This window comes from Strix aluco, chromosome 4 (assembly GCF_031877795.1).
Source record: "Strix aluco isolate bStrAlu1 chromosome 4, bStrAlu1.hap1, whole genome shotgun sequence".
In the NCBI taxonomy this organism is placed as follows: domain Eukaryota; kingdom Metazoa; phylum Chordata; class Aves; order Strigiformes; family Strigidae; genus Strix; species Strix aluco.
In genome coordinates this window covers 121,452,080-121,468,768 of record NC_133934.1, presented here as the reverse complement: position 1 = coordinate 121,468,768, position 16,689 = coordinate 121,452,080, and positions in this window count along the sequence as shown.

Genomic DNA, 16,689 nt, shown 5'->3' with positions numbered 1-16,689 from the left:
AGCCCTTCAACCTCACTTTGCTACTTTCCACTTTCACATTCTGGATGAAAAGAAACTGTTGACTTAAATAGGGCTTTTTTCTACCAATACAGTAGGAATAATATAAAGTTAGGAAATTCCACTTAAACATGATAATTCAGCATTCCAGAACAGCATACAACAGCAACTGACTCTTCAATACAGAAACTCCTGGTAGAATGCTTGGGATGTTTAAATAAATACATTTTACTGACAAATCCTTTGTACTTTTATTTGCTGTTAAGATTAATTGTAAGTTAGATGCATACAATTGACACTGCTTCCTCCAAGGACAGAGCACTGATGCTAATTTTTCTTCCCTCTTTCCAAATCCCCATCCCCTGTCCACATCCACTTATTATCTGAGCTGACAAATGACTGCATTTTTGCTAATTGGCCCTCTGACACACCCCTGATTTGCACATTTGCTGCCACCTCTTGGCATGAACAAATAAAGTGCTGAGTGTTTACTACCTTTTCTTCCATATAGCACTAATCTGAGTCGCTGATCTCTTTCTGAGAGCCAACTTTCACAACCCTTTTAGGATGCTCTCTCCATCTGACAAATTTGCTTGAATGAGGCCAAATGTTACTGGGGGGAGGACTGGCAAGACACAAGTGGCAATGCAGATGTCTTTGCTATAAAAGCCAGGCTAAAAAAAAAAATGCCTGATGACAAGTTTAAAATGCGTTTTGTGGGAAGGTAAGTGTCTGCCCCACTTGAGGCAATGGAACAAGAGACTTTGCCAATCCAAAGGCCGTACAATGTTTATTACAGGGTTGAATCTTAGGCATATGAACACTGATGAAAGGCTTTATAGGTAAAATGGAGCCCTCTTGAACACAGTTAGAAAGTGATCTAAGAAAACCAACACTCATGCAGGTCACCAAAGACAAAACAGGCAACACCAGTTTAGGTTTGATTTGACATCTCATTCCTTGTACATTTGATTTATACAAATGCATTTCCCTGTCTTTGTGCATAGAAAATTAGTTTCAGGCCTCTCAATGATATTTATTTCATGATGTAATTAAAAAAAAAAAGGATTTGTGGCACTGATGGTAGACTCTGCTGGATTTAGTCCCAGCCAGTTTCTCTGAAACAAGCAAGAACAGACAAACACCTGTGATATTTCTTAGCATTGCTCCTTAGTCTGCTATTGTCAGAATTACCATGCTGGGGGTGAGGGTGGGGAGGTATTCACACTATCACCTTAGGTCTGAAATAGGAGGCTAGATGCTCTAAATTTCCTTATATAGTCAGTTGCAAGAGAGACTTCTCCAAAGACAAGTTCAGAGCACCCCAGGGTATGGCTTCGTGGGGTTAACGGATGTTGATGCCACAGCAGCAACGCACACCCCTTCCTCCCCACTCCCAGCCAGGCACTGCCTCATGTCAGCACCGGCCCTCAGCATTGCACCTTCAGAGCTACTTAAGTTGAGAGAAATCTAAGCCACAAACAGTAAGGATGAGCTGTTTTCTGAGTTAGTTTGTCTTCCAGAACAGGGAAGGAAGGGGCAGTGGCTGGAGGGAGGCAGCTCTCCTCCTCTGAGTCACACCAAGCTCTGGTATCATCTGTGGGTCTGCAACTTACCTAGTGAGCTCAGGGAGACCAGCTTTTAATTCAGACACCTGAGTTCCTAACCTAAAATTAGATACTCTGATTATGTTCCACTGCACCAATAAGACAGTCATTAAAGTCCTGCCAGAGCCTAAAGGTACTTATCATTTGACCCACTCTACATCTACTTGTCTTCTCCACAACATTTCCTATTCTTCCCATTTCTGGAAAAAGACCCGCAAGAGGGTCTTTACCTCTTCCTGGTTTCTGTGCATTTTAAAAAACTTTCTTCTTCAAGCTTGTTTTTTCCACTTAATTATGTAATCAGGTCTAAGTGTAGGGTTGCTGCTGGTTCCCCTTATATCTATTCCTCAGTGGTTTTGTCTTCCCCCAAAGAGAGAATCAGTGCTGCACAGGATGTGTAGGCCTGCCTGGAGGAACAGACAAAATCACTACAAAGCCTGGTAAGTGTGTGGTGGCAGTGTGTCCAAGGTTAAAATTCAGGGTTGAAGAAGGACTCTACCTTTAAGTAAGACTAGCAGGTTCAGCTGTCTCCTGTTCTCCATCTCTTCAAGTACGTCCATTTTTGGAGCTCATGTGTCACCAAGTAGATTTTCTGCTGGTGTGAGAAAAGGCAGTAGTGAGAGTCTTGCTCACCTCGCTCTCTTCTTACAATGTGCTCTTTCTGCAGGTTTTGGTCTTCTGTTCATCTGAGGGCACTGGGGACTGTGTTGTGGTTTTTGTAGGAAGCATTTTCAGTGAACCAAGCAATCTGCTCTCTGCTTGCAGACACCTGGCCTCAAGGACCCTATCAGTCCTTTCCTGTTTTATTTTCACATGCTCCCAAGAACTGCTAGAAGATGTATTGTGCATGCTGAGCACTGTGCTCACATACCACTTCCCTGAGCCGAGAAAGCTGCCAGGAGCCTGCAGTTCACGTGACAGCAGCTGAGGAGACCTGGGCAGGGCCAGAAGCAATGGCGACCAAGCTCACACACACGTATAAATGATGTCCTTATGGAGCGTGAGTGACCAGGAGTGCTGCCAATGAGGGGGGCAGAGAGGGCATGGCGTGACAGTTTGCATGACAGTTCGCACGGCAGGGCATGCAGGAAGGGCGCTGAAGTTCTGCCAGCTCGACCAGGGAACAATGACATCCACCCAGCAGAAAGCCATGGCCTCTCTGAGCTCTGAACCCACCACGACTGGTGCAGCTGCCCAGCCAGAGCTCTGGTGGGAACACGCTGTCACCCGGTGCCAGGCTGCAGGGTGGGCCCTGCTCTGACGCCAGCATGGGCCAGAGCACCACTGTGGGACATGCACCCAGGGAGAGGAGGAACTCCTCTGTTTAGTGACAGAGCTTTGGGAGAAGGTGAGTAGGTTGAGGAGTATCAGGGAGTGTGTGAGAGAGACTACTGGCATAGCATCCACCTTCCCTGGGACAGACCTGACAGGCAGACAGGGTGCATGATACGGGAGATTCCCTATCCACTCTCCACCTGGCTGAACACAGTGACTTAAGGGATAGGGGACAATGATGACAAGTTCCTGCCTGGCACAGCAGGCCTTTCTCCTCTTCCCAGGTGCCCTTGCATACTAGGTATGAGGCTCTGCAAGTGGAACTGAACAGCAAGGAGAACAATGGTTCATATAACTTGGAGGTGTCACTGAGGTTGTCGGCCTACGCCCTGCATCAAAACTGCTTCCATAAAAAAGAAAAAAGATGGGTCATTGTCATAAGAGACTCCCTTCTGAAGGGAACAGAAGGCCCCATATGCAGATTGGACCCACTTATTAGGGAAGTCTGCTGCCTCCCTGAGGCCCAGGTTAAAGATGTGAAGAGAAAACTTCCTACCCTGGTATGGCCCTATCATCCATGATTGATTTTTCAGGTAGGCAGTGATGAAGTTGCAACAAAAAGTCTGAGGGCAATCAAGAGAGACGTCAGGTCTCTGCGATGATAGCTTAAGGAACCAGGAGCACAAGTAGTATTCTCCTCTATCCTTCCAGTTGCAGGAAATGATGAGAGAAGAAACAGGAAGACCCAGCAGATCAATACCTGGCTCTGAGCCTGGTGTCACTGGCAGAATTTTGGAGTTTTTCATCATGGGTCGATCTACACAACACCAGGCCTGCTGGCAACAGAGTACACTGGTCTCAAAGGGGGAAAAGGATCTTTTCACAGGAGATATCAGGCTCATTGGAAGAGATAAGCCTGGGGGCTTCATGCCAATGTTTGAGGGACAGTGTGCTAGTGAGGTCCTTCAGTCGGCCATCTCAGTGGAGGTAGGGGATGGAGATCCCTGTGGCAGCAAACACAAGTGTTATTGATGTGTTAGAAACCATGCAAGCACCTGAGAATGGTCAGGTAGGAATTAGGGCTTCTCATCCCAAAAAAGTGGTGTGATCAATAGCCCAGCTGAAGTGCATCTACACCAATGCACACAACATGGGCAACAAACAGGAGGAATTGGAAGCCATTGTGCAGCAGGAAAACTATGGTATAGTTGCCATCATGGAAACATGGTGAGATGGCTTGCACAAGTGGAGTGAGACAATGGGTGGCTATAAACACTTCAGAAGGGATAAGCAAGGATGGAGAGGTTGTGGGGTAGGCCTGTGTGTTAGGGAGTGTTTTGACTGTCTAGAGCTTAATGATGGTGATGATAGGGTTGAGTGTTTATGGGTGAGAATCAAGGGGAAGGCCAACAGGCAGATATCATAGTGGGAGTCTATTATAGACCACCAAACCAGGATGAAGAGGCAGATAAAATGTTCTATAAGCAGCTGGGAGAAGTCTCACAATCACTAGCCCTTGCTCTCATGGGGGGCTTCAACCTACCAGACGTCTACTGGAAATGCAACACAGCAGAGAGGAAACAGTCCAGGAGGTTCTCGTAGTGTGTGGAAGATAACTTCCTGACACAGCTGGTGAGCGAGCCAACTAGGGAAGGCACCCCACTGGACCTGTTGTTTGTGAACAGAGAAGGGCTTGTGGTGATGTGACCAGTTGGAGACCATCTTGAGCACAGCAATCCTGAAATGATAGTTTTTGATTCTTGGAGGAGTAAGGAGCGAGGTCATCAGAACTGCTACGTTTGATTTCCAGAGGGCAGCCTTTGGCCTGTTTAGGGGCCTGGTTGACAGAGTCCCTTGGGAGGCAGTCCTGAAGGGAAAAGCAGTCCAGGAAGGTTGGACATTCTTCAAGAAGGAAATCTTAAAGGTGCAGGAGCAGGCTGTTCCCATGTGCTGAAAGACAATGGGGAAGAAGATTGGCCTGGCTGAACAGAGAGCTTTGGCTGGAACTCAGGAATAAAAGGTGAGTTTATGTCCTTTGTAAGAAGGGGCAGGCAACCCAGAAGGACTACAAAGATGGCATGAGGTTATGCAGGGAGAATATTTGAAGGGCCAAAGACCAATTATAACTTAATCTGGCTACTGCTGTAAAAGACAATAAAAATAGTTTTTATAAATACATTAGCAACAAAAGAATGTCTGTGGAGAATCTCCATCCTTTTTTGAAGGGGGGGGGGGGGGGGGGGAGGGGAACATAGGGACAAAGGATGAAGAAAAGGCTGAGGTACTTAATGCCTTCTTTGCCTCAGTCTTTAATAGTAAGACCAGTTGTTCTCCAGGTACTCAGCCCCCTGAGGTGGAAGACAGGGAGGGTGAGCAGAATGAAGTCTCCATGATCCAAGGGGAAATGGTTAGTGACCTGCTGCACCACTTAGACACACACAAGTCTATGGGGCTGAATGGATCCGCCCAAGGGTACTGAGGGTGCTGGTGGAAGTGCTCATCAAGCTATTTTCTATCATTTATCAGCAGTCCTGGCTAACCGGGGAGGTCCCAGTTGACTGAAAGTTAGCAAATGTAATGCCCATCTACAGGGAGGGCCGGAAGGAGGCTCTGGGGAACTACAGCCTGTCAGTCTGATCTCAGTGCTGGGGAAGGCTACAGAGCAGATCATCTGGAGTGGCACCATGCAACACATACAGGACAATCAGGTGATCAGGCCCCGTCAGCATGGGTTTATGAAAGGCAGGTCCTGCTTGACTAACCTGATCTCCTTCTATGACAAGGTGACCTGCTTAGCAGATAAGGGAAAGGCTGTGGATGTTGTCTACCTGGACTTTAGTAAAGCCTCTTACATTGTTTCCCTCAGCATTCCCCTGGAGAAACTGGCTGCTCATGGTTTGGATGGGTGTACTCTTCACTGGGTAAAAACCTGGCTGGATGGCCGAGCCCAAAGAGTTGTGAATGGGGTTAAATCCAGCTGATGTCTGGTCACAAGTGGTGTTCCCCAGGGCTTACTATTGGGGACAGTTAAGTTTAAGATCTTTATCAATGATCTGGAAGTGGGGATCGAGGGCACCCTCAGTAATTTTGCAGACAACTCCAAGTTGGGTGGGAGTGTTGATGTAGAAAGGCTCTGCAGAAGGATCTGGACAGGCTGGATCAATGGGCTGAGGCCAATTTTATGAGGTTCAACATGGCTAAGTGTTGGGTCCTGCTCCTGGGTCACAACAACCCCATGCAATGTTACAGGCTTGGGGCAGAGTGGCTGGAAAGCTGCCCGGTGGAAAAGAACCTGGGTGTGTTGGCCAACAGCTGGCTGAATATGAGCCAGCAGTGTGTCCATGTGGCCAAGGTAGCCAATAGCATCCTGGCTGGTATCAGGAATAGCATGGCCAGCAGAACTAGGGAAGGGATCGTCCCCCTGTACTTGACACTGGTGAAGCTGCACCTCGAATACTGTGTTCAGATTTGGGCCTGTCGCTACAAGAAAGACATTGAGGTGCTGGAGCATGTCCAGAGAAGGACAACAAAGCTGGTGGAGGGTCTAGAGCACAAGTCTTGTGAGGAGCGGCTGAAGGAACTGGGGTTGTTAAGCCCGGAGAAGAGGAGGCTCAGGGGAGACCTTATCACTCTCTACAACTCCCTGAAAGCAGGTTGTATTGAGGTGGGTGTCGGCCTCTTTTCCCAAGTAACAAGCAATAGGACAAGAGGTAAATGGCTTCAAGTTGCATCAGGGGAGGTTTAGATTGGATATTAGGAAAAATTTCTTCACTGAAATGATTGTTGAGCATTGGAACAGGCTAACCAGGAAGGTGTCTGAGTCACCGTTCCTGGAGACATTTAAAAGACGCATAGATGTGGTGTTTAGGGACATGGTTTAGTGGTGAACTTGGCAGTGTTAGGTTAATGGTTGGTCTTGATCTTAAAGGTCCTTCCCAACCTAAATGAATCTATAATTCTATGATTATACGAGCTTTCAGTCACTTGCTTAATATCAGCCTGGTACTCATTGCACTCATGCGTTAGTGAAAATATGGATGAACAGCAATGCCAGAAGTGATTTTGGATCTCAACTATCTACAAAATCTAAAAGTAGCCTATTCTGCTTAGATGATAGGTTTTTTTACATTGATCCTTTGATATTTTCATGTGCAACCAGAAAGGGAGTTCAGAGCACCATGCATATGTGTGTATTGACAGCCTTTTGCAGTCAGGAGGGGAGCAGTCCAAGGGTTTAATCTAGCATAATTTTAGAGACTATATGGTGTCTGAGATGTGCCTGAAGTTCGGCAGGTACGATATGCATGTTACCCAAGCCCCCACGGAGTTGCAATAAGGGGCCAGGCAAGATAGCCTGGAGTGGTACTAGATGACTGTGCTGAGCTCCATGAATCATTCCCCAGATATCTTTCCATTACCCTCAAGGGAGTTGAGAATAGGCCCAAAATTTCTGAAGAGGTACAGCAGCACCTCTAACAAACAACTGATTAAAAACCAGTGGCGGTATTAAAGTTAAGTCAGTTCTGGGTGACCTAAGTCACAATGGACTTTCCATACATTGAGATTTTTCATAGTAAATAGTAAAACATAGACATCCTCTGCTTACCACTGAAGGGTACCTTTATTTATGTCAGTCAGGGGTATGATTATTTTAGAGCTGAGAGCAGTGCTGGTGATTTTGCTCAACTTCAGTAACTAGTTGACATGGTTATACTGTTTCCAGAACTGTCTTTGCACAACTTCCCTCACCTCTTCCAGTCCAAAGGTCAACTTTCCCCAAGACACATCCCTGACCTGCACTGCACTTGGAGGTTCAGGTTATCTGAAGTCAAAGTCCCCCTAGTCCCCCACAGTACCTGTCCATGAGGCATAAGTCAGAGCTTCAGCCCTGAAGTTCGTATAACATGTTGCCAGGTGCCTGGAAAGAGAAAATTTTTTTTCCTAGAGAAGCTTACATTTATTTGTCAATATACTCATATTCCTGAATAAAGGCATTTTATGTACCAAAAGAAGGTTAGGTCCCCCTCCTCTTTTCATTTAAGAGCTAATTCATACGCAAGCTAATTTGTTCTGGCTATTATCACAATTTATTTCCGTTGCTACAGGGCAGCCAATAACTTTAATAAAGGAGGTTCCAGTTACCCAATCTTCCCAGTTAATAAACTGCATTGAAATGCCCAGGATGAATTGGCTTCCACATGCTACAAATATAGAAAATTACCATGCTGTAGTGTTATCACTACCGCACAGGTACAATTAAATGTGTGTTATGCATGGAGCTGCACAGAACATTACCAGTAATGTCAAATGCAATTAAAAAGGAACTATTGTGTGTCCCCATCTGAAAAATCAGCTTGCTTGTATGTACTTTACACTGGATTACTCAGTGGGTAGGGCAATATTGAATCACTTGGTGCTTGGGATTCACAGGAGAGAGATAAATAAACAAAGGAGCACTGCCACAGGGATGGTTAATAGTGAGTTGCTGAGGCCTTCCACCTTGGATGAAAGCATGAGATATTTATTTCCTGCATCACTGGAACTCTGTTTGTTCATTAATGTTGACCTCATTGGGTATAGGCACTGTTCAGAGGGTTGCAGGTTTTGTTCAGCCGTGTGCACTATCCTTCTCCTATAGAAGTGACAGTTTTATACAAGTCCACTGCTCTGTTTAATAGATCATCTTTCCATCACGTTATGCTCTAGTTGTTCTCCCTTTATCTTTAAATCTTTAAGTCTCAACCTTCTTTTTATACTCCTGTCTGCCTGAAGATACACCCAATCCAGGCAATTTCTACAGTAAAACTCTTGATATCTTCCTGTAACTCCTCTCTTGGAAATAAAATCCTCTCTTGAGACTTATCACTATATTAAATAGATATGAGCTCAGTATTTTGATTACTTTTATTTAGTGGTTTCTTTTGCTTACAGTATAAAACTGCAGTATCCTTGAACCAAATTCAGTGGTGACTGAAAGCTGAACAAGGTCCTATTAAGTGTCTGTAAGTTGCACTAATCATCATTATTCCAAGGTGTAGAGACTTACCAAATCAGGACAGCACTAGGGGGGGAACCTCTAAATCACAGACATCTTAAAAAAGAAAATGAGATACTTTTTGGTGATGGGTTGAGAATTTAATACCTAAAACTCACTAACCACATAATAAAGGATAGTAGTGGGACAAAATATTTATTTGCTTTGAAATTATCACGGTAAGCAGATGAATGCCGGTTGAGAGGAGACCTCCTGGGCCTCCGAGTGCTGTTCACATGACTGCAGGTTATCACACTTCAGCACGATACTGACCTAATTGCAGCAACTTGTGTGAGTGCTTTCCCTTGCAAAGTAAAGTAAGCCCAGGCACAGATGTTACCCCATGTTTTTTTATTAGTCCAGAATACTTTTTCCCTCCCTTTTTCAACTATTTGATTTAGGGTCTCAAATAGACACCACACATCCTAAAAGGAATTAAAAGCACAATATGAACCTGCTACTGCCTTAAAATATTGCATTGCATGTTGGTCCTGGTGCCAGGCTTTGCCAAAAGGAAGCATAAAATGCAACATTTCTAAGACCATGTCCTTGGACAGAACAAATCTGCCCATCTCCATCAGACCACTGGAGCTACAACACCTTACCCCCCATCAGTGTCGAGCTTGTATATTTGTTCTTTCATTACAAAGTTCAGAGCAATTGTAATTGTGGTCAAAATGTCAACATAGTAGCTGTTCCACAAAATGATTCAAAATTTATTCCTTTAAGAGGGGCGTGTTCGAGCCTTGTCTCTCTCAGCAGTGCTGAGGACTACAGTTCCCATGCCTGTAGAGATGTTTCCTGGCGAGCATTCTTGGATTCAGAGTAGCCCTTGCTGGATGTGGGTTTGGTAGCTCATTCTGAATCTCCTCATGTTGGAGCTATCAACTGAAATTTAGACCGAGAGCTCATCACCCCATCCCTGGGATGATGTGTTCATTACGTAGCTGTTGTGGCCACTGGTAAGCAATGCCATCTGTAAAGTGAATGAGCTCTGTGTGGGAAAAGGCAGAATGGGGAGGGACGTGGGGGCTTGCAGTTGCAAAGCACATGCTGACGTTGCTTAAAATGTCACGCTACTGTGGAGTTACAGTCGTATCGAATGCATCACATGCCATAATATTGGGTGGGAGCAATTACAGCATGCATAAGTGCTGCCTTCCTTTACCCCCGCCTTTCTCCTTGACCCAAGTTTCATGTGCACATGTTGTCCTGTGGGCGAAAGCTAATATAATATGAATTAAAGAAAACTGAATGATTCCCTAATGTCCACATCACACAGATTGATTTGCATTTACTTGTAACTGAAAACACATGGCTAGTCACGGTTTAAGAAAAATAAAAAGGATTACAGCAACCCCAGACCATGACTGAAAGGAGTTATTCAGCCCCTGCATTGTATCATTTAGCTTCACAGTGGAGCAGATACCTAATCTAACATACAACAGGCCATCTATAATCAAAGAGTTTGCTGCTCCTCAGCTGTCCTGGAATGATTGCTTAAGCGTTTGGCATGACAGATATCCAGTGTTCGTCTGGCAAGAGGAAAGTAGCACCAAAGGGAAAACCCAGGTAGAAGAACCTTTAGGAGACTGACTGAAATCACAGGTGACAAGGGGATTGATGGCAACAGCAATTAGGCTGCCCCTGGGAAGTAGATAACTGTTAAAGATACAAAAGCTTGGTTCTGTGTGGGATGCCACAGTTGTCCCCTGGTCAAGAGAGTGACCCACTCTCTGAGATGGCAGAGTGATTTCCAGCAGGGCTCCTACTCTGCACCTCACTGTAACTCAGGAAAAACCAACCCTGAATATTTCCACTGTTCTCATACCCCAATGAGATTGTTCTGCCACGATGGAGTCAGTACAGTGCCTGAGAAAATTACTTTGTGAAACACTGGGCTTCAAACCAAGTAGAATCCTTAGGCTGAATTTAAAGCACGATGTGATGCAGGTGCTTACGTCCTTCCCTTTCCTTTTCTTTCTCGCTTGGCTTTGTTTTATTTTCTTTTAATTTTATTTCTTTTTAGAAATTCATTCAGACTGTGGATTGTTTGTTTTTCATAGTTCTGGGCTCGTCAAATTGATGGATAACTCTAAGTAATGAATCCCATGACTGCACTACTGAAATTATCTCAACCACCAAAATGTCTGTTTAATCTACATCAGAGTGCCTGCATTCCTTTTGTGCCCAGATAAATCAGCTAAGCATAACAAAGTACCTCCAACATTCATTTCCAAAGATCTGAAAAGTGTTTGGCTTGTCTTAGCGTAGTTCTATGGCTGGCAGCTGTCTGGCACTGTTTCTGACAAAAAAATGGGGGGTGGGCGAGGAAATTCTCTCTTTAAAAGAAAAGAATGATTTTATTAAAATCTGACTTCTGGATGTTTTTCTTGTTTTGTTTTAATTTCTATTGCCAATCAGTCAATATTCTCACTAAAGGAAATGAAGATACTTTTAGGAAAAAAACATGTTTGTTTTCTTTTTCTTTAATTCTTCTTTCTTTTTGAGTGGACGGTATCTATCTGAGGCAGTCTAAACCCCACAGATGTGGGCAAACTTCCAGTCTTGCTGAAGTAATGCTCAAACAGAAGAAGAGTTGCGAACACAATGGCAGTCCTGGTGCCCCACATGTGTGCTTGCACGAGGTCATGCTCCCATCCAGGAGCAGTCAATTTCTGGGGTCAAATTTGCAGCTGTGAGGACAGCCCAGGAGAGGACAGCCCAGCGTCTGAGGTAACATCCCCTCCATGATGCTGAGCTGAAGCATGGGGGCACTTCTCCATCCCCTGTGGTGGTATGTTTTGGGGTTCAGGCTCACCCAAAACCATGCCATTGGGTCTGGCCCCCAGGTTCCATCAGAGGAAAGAGGTTGTGCAGGGGGGACCCAAGCAGCAGCTGAGAAGGGGCTCCCCAAGCTCTGCAGATGCAGCAGAGCCATTGCATGGTGCTTACACCCATCCTCCACCCCCAGCTGCCTCCTTGCAAGGCGGCCAACGTGTCAGCTGTACATAAATTGGGAAGAGGTTTGTAACATAAAACAAACGACCTTTTAATCCTTCCAGGGGTCTGAATGGAACTAATAACAACGTTAAACTAGTTTCCACCAGAGTTAAGTTGTCTGGGTCTACATTTCTGGATTCCATTACTAATCTTAAAGAGGAAAAAAAAATTAAAATCCAAACAATGTTTTTTCTGTCTTTATTCCTTAAGACAATGGAATAACATGTAATTGTCATTCATTAAACAAATGTCTCTGTGCAGGATATAAAGGAACCACAAGAACTGACATCCCCAAATGAAGAGATTCATTAATCACAAACACAATGAATAATTATTTTTAAAAGAGGAAGCACAAAAGGCCTCAGAACATGGAGCTTACGTGGTGGGACGTAGCAGCTGGGAGCATTGCAGCCCTACCAGCGATGCCTGCCCCACTCAGAACAATCTTTCCCGGAATATGTCCCGGAGTTTGTTTCAATATACTGTTTGTTTGTTTGCCACTTGGAACAGTCCAACTGGCTGTATTGCTCAGTAGGATGCTAATAAAATTTAATAGCAAACCTTAAAAAATGTTTATTTAATTGTATCATAGAAATGTTTGGTTAAAGAAAAAAATATTCCCCCCATAGTCGTATGGTTTCTGTTTGAAGTACTTTTGGATTGGACTCAAAGCATTTGGGAGTTTGCCAGGAAGGGGTGTAAACAAGGGGGGCGTGGAGCTTTTATTCTTGGAGAATATATGGCAGATCCAGGGTGCAGAAGTGCCAGGATGTTTGTGCTTTAAATTTAAATCAGACACACAAAAAACTAACAAAAAGCCATTACTTTTACTTGAGAAAGAAATGTGCTAGGATGACCTTGTTGTAGAGTTTAGATAAGAAAGGATTTACTAATTTGTGTGGTTCATTTGCCTGCTAGAACAAGGTTGATCCCTATACACCTTCAGTACTCTAGTCACTGGACTGATATGAATAATTCTCAATTCCATCATTTTTTTCTGGAATATTATTTGTTATCTTTAACTATCTGATAATCAGGAGGATTTGATTATATACAGCAAAAATAATTCTAATTTTATGCTACTGTTTTTATAATTCAAAGATAAGCTTACATAAGCTCTAATTCAAACAAATATTTGCTGAAGCCCATTTTTTTTCAACAAGATATGTCATACTGTCAAGAAGTAAGGCTGGAAGGTCCTGTCTGAAGTTGTCTAGTCTGTTTCTCTACCCTCAAGGATCAATTCACTTCTTTTGTTTACCTTGCTCTTGAAAATCTCAAATTATGGAAATTTTACTACTTTTCATGGAAATCTCTTCTGTTGCCCAGCTGTTTATCACCTACTTCCTGATGTCTACCCTGCATCTCCTTTCCTGCAAGTTAGGCAATAACTCATTAATCCTTGTCCAAGCCATAGAGGACAAAGAGAACAATTCCTTCTCTCTTTGCGGCAACTTTTCACATTCTTTGTATCTGTTATCTTCTCCTTTCTAGTTGAAGCAACCCAGTTCTTCCAAAAGGGACCCATTTTCTAGACTGTTGAATGTTTTTGTTGCTCTCCATTTGATACCTTTTCATTGGCCCACCTCCTTTTTAAAGTACAGTGCCAAGGATATCAGGTGAGAAGCACTGTGTTTGCGTAGCCTCATGGAAGGATTACTTCATGTGACTTTTATGTGCAACTCTCCTGTTTACACAGCCCACTATAATATTTATTTTTTGCAGTCGTGTGACAATGTTGACTCAAGTTCAGTCTGTGAACCTTGGTAACCTCCAGATCCTGTTTCACAGGGCTGATGCCCAGCAGACGTTTTGCATCCGGTGTTTGTACAGTTCATTATCTCCACTTAGAAGCATTCACTTTTCTCTGTTTTCATTGAACTACATCCAGTTTTTCTCAGCTCATTTCACCCATTTGTCAAGCAGATTTTAAATTCTAATCCTGTCCCTCAAAATGTTTGCAGTTCCTCTGTGTTTGCTATTCTCCCATTAAAGACCTGCCACCATGCCCCAAATTAGGGGTGATCTTCCTAACCTGTAAGCCATTTAACAAACTATATGTCCAAGAGCTATAAGACACCTGTCACATGCCCTGGAATGCTGAGAGGAAGGTCAGCTTCAATCATGGCTCACACAAGTTCTCAAAAAGCCCAGTATCTCGTTATCAAGATGGCTTTGGGCATAGAGAGAAGTCACAGCATGGTCCAAGCCCACGACTGTCAACTTTTCATCCAGAATTCAGGAATCTGTGTTTCCTGGGAACCATCATACCATCACAGCCCTGCTGCTGGTCACCCCACACAGACACAGGGTGGGACCTGTGAGCTGTGCCCATGAGACATTTGTAGCACAAGAACCACATAGCAACTGCCATGCATATATGTGACTATATTCTGGCATGAACATGGACTCGAACACATTGTTAAAGTCAATTATGCCTTTATATGTTACATATTATAAATTTCTACTTTATATATATATATATATATAAAAAACATGTTGAAAAAAAAGTTTAAAAGCCCTGCTCATTTGACTTAAAAGATCATTGATATGCTATATATAACTGCTGTAAGGGAATTTATGCTATAAAGCACTCTCTTCCTCTAGCTCCAGCCAAATGCATATTGCATCTCCCTCTAGTGGCTTAATCTACATGTCCATGTTCCAATGGTAAATCTATGTATTGGTACTGACTCCACTTTCTTGTCATGGAGAGGAACATATCTCACTCATATGGAAGAGAGCTCATTTATGAGCATATCTTTCTTTTGAGGTATCTTCTATTTCTTTAGTTCCTGACAATGCTTAAAGTCTGCCTGTATTCTCTATTGCAGCACAACCAAACTCTGGCTTTTGTGTACAGAAAATCATTATATACATAAGGAAGAAAATGTGGATTTCCAGTCTAAAATTAGTTTGGGGGTAAACTAACAGAAACAATGAGACAGAGGCTAAAATTCAAGTCTGTCAGCTTTGCAATGTGTATTTGTATCTTTCTATAGAAGACTGGAAACAGTTCAGAGAACAAAATGGTTTTTAGGGCTTTGGGCACCAGACATGTGCTGGGAAGCTTTACAGAGTTACAGAAAAACCCACCTCTCTGTTGTATACATCATGTATATAGGTGTCATATTTTGGAGTGGTGGCTTATGTTCAGATACTTGTCTAAATCACTCCCACTCAAGCTACTTGTTTTAAGACATGCAGGTAAGTCATCATCTAGCTAATCAGCTATAAAACGAGGCAGTCATTTTTCCCTTCTCTTCCCATCATTGAAATGTGCCATATGCCTCTGAGCACAACATGACCACCCCAGCAAAAGCCAACAACTTAACTACCCTCTGTGTTCATTAGACATTCTGTGCCTCTCTCCAGCCCCGTGTCCTTCCTCCAGAAGACACATAAAACCAAGGTCTTGGGCACTTGTGTTAATTAACATTCCCATAGTCCTTTTTGCAAAAGTGGAGATAATAGTCCTGGTGTGCTGGCCAACTTCCAGTGTGCAAATTACATTCAGCTTACCTCTAATTCCCCCAGCAGCTGGAGGTGGCTGAGGTATTCGGATGATCTCCGTCCTTTGCTGTGCTGTGCACGCAGAATGAGCGAGGCTGGGAGCTGAGCTGCAAGGGGATGGGGAAAAGCTCTCCTGAAAAACGTACCAGCTAAAGGTATCGTCAAAGATGAACACAAATATGAGGAGCTTATCCACTGCTAATATGGAAAGAAAAGAGTTTATTTACTTCCCACTGACTAGTCTCTAGCAATAAATTAGCAAGTTTTCCCATTTCTTCATTTTTCAGTACACAGCTGCTCTTATAAATCACTAGCCATAAATCTGAGAGAGGAGTCTGTAACAAAGCCATAATTAAGTCTTAAAACTTAGGTGTCATTTTATTAGTTTCTGTGTCTGTATTCACATTCTCCATGGTCCTAGACAAGACAGTTTTCTTCTTATTCAAATGTCTCATGTATGGCCAGCTGAAAACTAAATGTGCTTATTAAAACCTTTTTTATTTTTAAAAAAAATGGTTGAGGCTCAAATACCTGCAGTTTAAATGCCTTTTTAGTGTTGGTATGAATACAAATTCTGTTTAGGATATTCAGTTGGGGCTCCGAAGCTGTTGCTAAAGACTTGTCACAGAGAACCTATTTATCTGAAAATGAGAAACACTGAACCAAGATTTTGTCAAGAACTTGTTTCAGTGTAGCTTTTCCCAGTCTACTTCTACTCCATCATAAATCTCTATTTCTTCTGAGGATGAAGAGAAGACTTGAAGACTCTGGGTGGACACTCCAGGGTCCTTTTGGATGCTACCAAACCCCATTCATGAAGCAGTTATTCCCCCATAGCTGTATGGGACATGTGTAGATTCTTCCCTAAAGCCTCAGCATCAAAATCCAGGGAGTCAGACTGTAAAATTCCAGCAACACATCCCTTTCTCTAATCTGATTTGGAGAAGTCAGTTCAATTACTAAATTACAGAAGATATATTCCTTTGGTGATGGCTTTATAAATCTCCTGGTTCCTTTGCCTGATGTAGAGGTTCCTTAATTTTAAGTGGTTCCTTAAAGGCTGAGAGAGCCGGGACTGTTTAGCCTAGGGAAGAGAAGGCTGAGTGGGGGATCTTATTAATGTATATAAATACCTGAAGGGAAGGTGCAAAGAGGAGGGAGCCAGGCTCTTTTCAGTGGTGTCCAGCGACAGGACCACAGGCAATGGGCACAATATGAAACACAGGAGGTTCCCTGTGAACATCAGGAAACATTTTTTTA